The sequence below is a fragment of the Pongo pygmaeus genome, chromosome 1, assembly GCF_028885625.2.
Source record: "Pongo pygmaeus isolate AG05252 chromosome 1, NHGRI_mPonPyg2-v2.0_pri, whole genome shotgun sequence".
Taxonomy (NCBI): domain Eukaryota; kingdom Metazoa; phylum Chordata; class Mammalia; order Primates; family Hominidae; genus Pongo; species Pongo pygmaeus.
In genome coordinates, this window is record NC_072373.2 from 76,649,894 (window position 1) to 76,655,888 (window position 5,995).

Sequence of the window (5,995 nt, forward strand, 5' to 3'; positions counted from 1 at the left end):
AGGTAGTGTGATGTCTCCAGCTTTGTTCTTTTGGCTTAGGATTGACTTGGCGATGTGGGCTCTTTTTTGGTTCCATATGAACTTTAAAGTAGTTTATTCCAATTCTGTGAAGAAAGTCACTGGTAGCTTGATGGGGATGGCATTGAATCTATAAATTACCTTGGGAAGGATGGCCATTTTCATGATATTGATTCTTCCTACCCATGAGCATGGAATGTTCTTCCATTTGTTTGTATCCTCTTTTATTTCCTTGAGCAGTGGTTTGTAGTTCTCCTTGAAGAGTTCTTTCACATCCCTTGTAAGTTGGCTTCCTAGGTATTTTATTCTCTTTGAAGCAATTGTGAATGGGAGTTCACTCATGATTTGGCTCTCTGTTTGTCTGTTATTGATGTATAAGAATGCTTGTGATTTTTGCACATTGATTTTGTATCCTGAGACTTTGCTGAAGTTGCTTATCAGCTTAAGGAGATTTTGGGCTGAGACAATGGGGTTTTCTAGATATACTATCATGTCATCTGCAAACAGGGACAATTTGACTTCCTCTTTTCCTAATTGAATAACCTTGATTTCCTTCTCCTGCCTAATTGCCCTGGCCAGAACTTCCAACACTATGTTGAATAGAAGTGGCGAGAGAGGGCATCCCTGTCTTGTGCCAGTTTTCAAAGGGAATGCTTCCAGTTTTTGCCCATTCAGTATGATATTGGCTGTGGGTTTGTCATAAATAGCTCTTATTATTTTGAGATACGTCCCATCAATTCCTAATTTATTGAGAGTTTTTAGCATGAAGGGTTGTTGAATTTTATCAAAGGCCTTTTCTGCATCTATTGAGATAATCATGTGGTTTTTGTCTTTGGTTCTGTTTATATGCTGGATTACATTTATTGATTTGCATATATTGAACCAGCCTTGCATCCCAGGGATGAAGCCCACTTGATCATGGTGGATAAGCTTTTTGATGTGCTGCTGGATTCTGTTTGCCAGTATTTTATTGAGGATTTTTGCATCAATGTTCATCAAGGATATTGGTCTGAAATTCTCTTTTTTTGTTGTGTCTCTGCCAGGCTTTGGTATCAGGATGATGCTGGCCTCATAAAATGAGTTAGGGAGGATTCCCTCTTTTTCTATTGATTGGAATAGTTTCAGAAGGAATGGTACCAGCTCCTCCTTGTACCTCTGGTAGAATTCGGCTGTGAACCCATCTGGTCCTGGACTTTTTTTGGTTGGTAAGCTATTGATTATTGCCACAATTTCAGCTCCTGTTATTGGTCTATTCAGAGATTCAACTTCTTCTTGGTTTAGTCTTGGGAGGGTGTATGTGTTGAGGAATTTATCCATTTCTTCTAGATTTTCTAGTTTATTTGCATAGAGGTGTTTGTAATATTCTCTGATGGTAGTTTGTATTTCTGTGGGATCGGTGGTGATATCCCCTTTATCATTTTTTATTGCATCTATTTGATTCTTCTCTCTTTTTTTCTTTATTAATCTTGCTAGCAGTCTATCAATTTTGTTGATCCTTTCAAAAAACCAGCTCCTGGATTCATTGATTTTTTGAAGCGTTTTTTGTGTCTCTATTTCCTTCAGTTCTGCTCTGATTTTAGTTATTTCTTGCCTTCTGCTAGCTTTTGAATGTGTTTGCTCTTGCTTTTCTAGTTCTTTTAATTGTGATGTTAGGGTGTCAATTTTGGATCTTTCCTGCTTTCTCTTGTGGGCATTTAGTGCTATAAATTTCCCTCTACACACTGCTTTGAATGCATCCCAGAGATTCTGGTATGTTGTGTCTTGGTTCTCGTTGGTTTCAAAGAACATCTTTATTTCTGCCTTCATTTCGTTATGTACCCAGTAGTCATTCAGGAGCAGGTTGTTCAGTTTCCATGTAGTTGAGCGGTTTTGAGTGAGATTCTTAATCCTGAGTTCTAGCTTGATTGCACTGTGATCTGAGAGACAGTTTGTTACAATTTCTGTTCTTTTACATTTATTGAGGAGAGCTTTACTTCCAAGTATATGGTCAATTTTGGAATAGGTGTGGTGTGGTGCTGAAAAAAATGTATATTCTGTTGATTTGGGGTGGAGAGTTCTGTAGATGTCTATTAGGTCCGCTTGGTGCAGAGCTGAGTTCAATTCCTGGGTATCCTTGTTGACTTTCTGTCTCGTTGATCTGTCTAATGTTGACAGTGGGGTGTTAAAGTCTCCCATTATTAATGTGTGGGAGTCTAAGTCTCTTTGTAGGTCACTCAGGACTTGCTTTATGAATCTGGGTGCTCCTGTATTGGGTGCATATATATTTAGGATAGTTAGCTCTTCTTGTTGAATTAATCCCTTTACCATTATGTAATGGCCTTGTCTCTTATGATCTTTGTTGGTTTAAAGTCTGTTTTATCAGAGACTAGGATTGCAACCCCTGCCTTTTTTCGTTTTCCATTTGCTTGGTAGATCCTCCTCCATCCTTTTATTTTGAGCCTATGTATGTCTCTGCACGTGAGATGGGTTTCCTGAATACAGCACACTGATGGGTCTTGAGTCTTTATCCAATTTGCCAGTCTGTGTCTTTTAATTGGAGCATTTAGTCCATTTACATTTAAAGTTAATATTGTTATGTGTGAATCTGATCCTGTCATTATGATATTAGCTGGATAGTTTGCTCATTAGTTTATGCAGTCTCTTCCTAGTCTCAATGGTCTTTACATTTCGGTATGATTTTGCAGTGGCTGGTACCGGTTGTGCCTTTCCATGTTTAGCGCTTCCTTCAAGAGCTCTTTTAGGGCAGGCCTGGTGGTGACAAAACCTCTCAGCATTTGCTTGTCTGTAAAGTATTTTATTTCTCCTTCACTTATGAAGCTTAGTTTGGCAGGATATGAAACTCTGGGTTGAAAATTCTTTTCTTTAAGAATGTTGAATATTGGCCCCCACTCTCTTCTGGCTTGTAGGGTTTCTGCTGAGAGATCCGCTGTTAGTCTGATGGGCTTCCCTTTGATGGTAACCCGTCCTTTCTCTCTGGCTGCCCTTAACATTTTTTCCTTCATTTCAACTTTGGTGAATCTGACAATTATGTGTCTTGGAGTTGCTCTTCTCGAGGAGTATCTTTGTGGCGTTCTCTGTATTTCCTGCATCTGAATGTTGGCCTGCCTTGCTAGATTGGGGAAGTTCTCCTGGATAATATCCTGCAGAGTGTTTTCCAACTTGTTTCCATTCTCCCCCTCACTTTCAGGTACACCAATCAGACGTAGATTTGGTCTTTTCACATAGTCCCACATTTCTTGGAGGCTTTGCTCATTTCTTTTTATTCTTTTTTCTCTAAACTTCCCTTCTCGCTTCATTTCATTCATTTCATCTTCCAGGGCTGATACCCTTTCTTCCATTTGATCGCATCGGCTCCTGAGGCTTCTGCATTCTTCACGTAGTTCTCGAGCCTTGGTTTTCAGCTCCATCAGCTCCTTTAAGCACTTCTCTGTATTGGTTATTCTAGTCATACATTCTTCTAAATTTTTTTAGAAAAGTATTCTAAAATACTTTTTTCTTTTTATTTTTTTGAACAATATGTTATGAACCCCATTCCACATCAGTACATATATGTATACCTAGTCTTCTTAAGAAATGCAAAATATAGATATAGTATAATTAAATGAATCCCCTATAGATAGACATTTAGGATATTTTTATTCTTTCCTTATTATAAACAATGCTAAACTGAAATCCATAAAAATATCTTTGTACACATTTTTGAGTGTTTCTGGACATCAGATTCCTAGGAATTAAATTTCTGGATCAAAGGCTTTGGGTTTAAAAATGTCTGTTATTTATTACCAAATTGTCCTTCAAAAAATGGTTGGCTTTCACATGGTCACAAAATTTATGATTAAGGCCAGATTGAGTTATGTGGTTGTCCCCAACAGACTAAGAAAGTGGCACCAGTGTGTGGCAGGGGTTTCTAAGCCCAGCACTAGCACCTTTCCCCCTTTCCATCAGGGGTTCAGCTTAGGATCACCCCTGGTGGGCAGCTCCTGAGTTTTGAAGGAGAGTATGAGAACCCAGCTGTCTCGGACCTATGGAGGCTCCCTGGGTGACGTTGGTCTCTGCTGCTTCTGGTTCTCAGTTCTCAAACATCTTAACTGAATCATCAAGTCCTCAAGGAAGCCTGGTTCAGCATTCTTCATCTCCAAATGTAGTATATCCATTTGATAAGCCTTTCCTTAATAGTGATCTATGACACTCCCCAAATAAGCCTACACTTGCCTATCCAGAAAGCAACAGCAGAGCTATATTTTCTGCTCTTAAGAATCTTCAAGGTAAGATTTGATGCTTGGAACTTGAAAGGATTCTGGCAGAAGAAAGTGTGAAAACCTTGTCTAGAGAAACAATTGAATCCAAGAAAGTACTGGATGAAGAGATATGGGAAAAGGAGAATTCAAAGAATGAAGAATCAAAGCACAATCAAGAACTGATATCTCAGTTGATAGCTGCAGAAAATAAATGTAATCTTTTAGGAAAACAATTGGAATACATGTGAAATATGATAAAGCATGCAGAAAGGAAGAGGACATCTGTGTTAGAGAAACAGGTTTCCCTAGAAAGAGAATGGCAATACAATCAAAGACATGTTTGGAGCCAACTTGAAAAATTAGATCTTTTTGAATGGGAGTATAACTTTCCACAGTGCAGGCCCTTGCAGAAAGAAAAATGTAAGAGTTGGTAGCAAAACTCTTTGAAGAAGAACAGGAAAGGAAACACATACAAACTAAGGCAGCTAAGTTACAGACTGGCCTAGAAACAAATAGACTTATTGTTGAAGATAAGGCAAGTCCACATTTTCCCAGTGCAAGAAGAATTCTTAAAAAAGTCAAAACCACAAGAAAAACTAAGTTCTAGGAACTATTTTGGTGCACCAGTATATTATAGATTATGTTTGGGTGATGTGCCATTTGTAGCTGGGAAGTCCACAAGTCTTAGCCATGCTGTGGCAGCCAGTGTTCAGCTTGTCTTGCATTGCATCTAATGAAGCAACACAGTAAAGCTTTCTGCAGTGATCAGTCATTAGTGTTCCTTTGGCAAAGCAAGCATCTTCATGAGGTGTTAAAGGTAAGAAGTTGTCATTAATACCTCCCTCCTCTGACAGCATTAATGAGGAATTGTCAGAAGTCTTACAGACTTTACAGGATGAATTTGGACATAGGAGCTTTAATCACCAGCAGCATGCAAAACTTACCCAGGAGTTGCCAACTGTTGACCTGAAAGACAACTTAGTGTGTGAATCGGAGGCATTAGTCAGAAGAATGGAGGCAAAAGCCAACCAAATAACTGAAGTTTGAAAATACCACGCCCAGCTGGAGAAACAGAAGGTAGAGAAGCAGAAGAAGGAATTAAAAGTTACCAAAAAGACTCTGGATGAAGAAGGAAAGAGCAACAGCCATTCTTCTGGACCACAAATAAGAAGGCGTACAGTATGAGTGCAACATGAACTGTACACACAATTGTCATCATGTTGATGTGAATCATAATTTCAACTAGATGAAGCCATGTTAACCTTTTATAAATTTGCCAATGAAGTCAATAAAGCATTTTTTAAAAAAGAAAACACTGAAACTTTCCTTAACAGCCTGTTAACAAAGGTTTTCTTTATTATAAACTCTCAAAATTGCATTTCTAAATAGAACATGAATGTATTGATGATAAGAAAAAACTAGTAACTTAGTATTTAACTTATTTGCCATTCTCATGCTTACATAGAAATTAAGCCCAAGAAGACTGATTTTCCTCATGGTATATGATAAGATACTCCAAGAGTGCTAATGGACATGTTAGTCACATATTAGAGGAATTCCTTTATATGGCCCTCTTGGAATTGATGGAGATAGAGTTCTAGGATTGTATCCAGATATCCAGCATGAATTGTCATGGCTACCTAGGCACTAGGCATGTCAAACCTTTCTATAGTTAAAGCTTTTAATTTACGATCCTTAAATAGATTTTGGAGTATTTGTGAATCTCCTGAAATTATATG

At 38.2% G+C, this 5,995-nt stretch overlaps 1 pseudogene; it reads left to right on the forward strand.

Annotated features, from left to right (window-relative positions):
• Positions 1-3,997: 3,997 nt before the first annotated feature.
• On the forward strand, positions 3,998-5,452 carry LOC129037900 (centrosomal protein of 57 kDa-like; annotated as a pseudogene).
• The last annotated feature ends 543 nt before the right edge of the window (positions 5,453-5,995 follow it).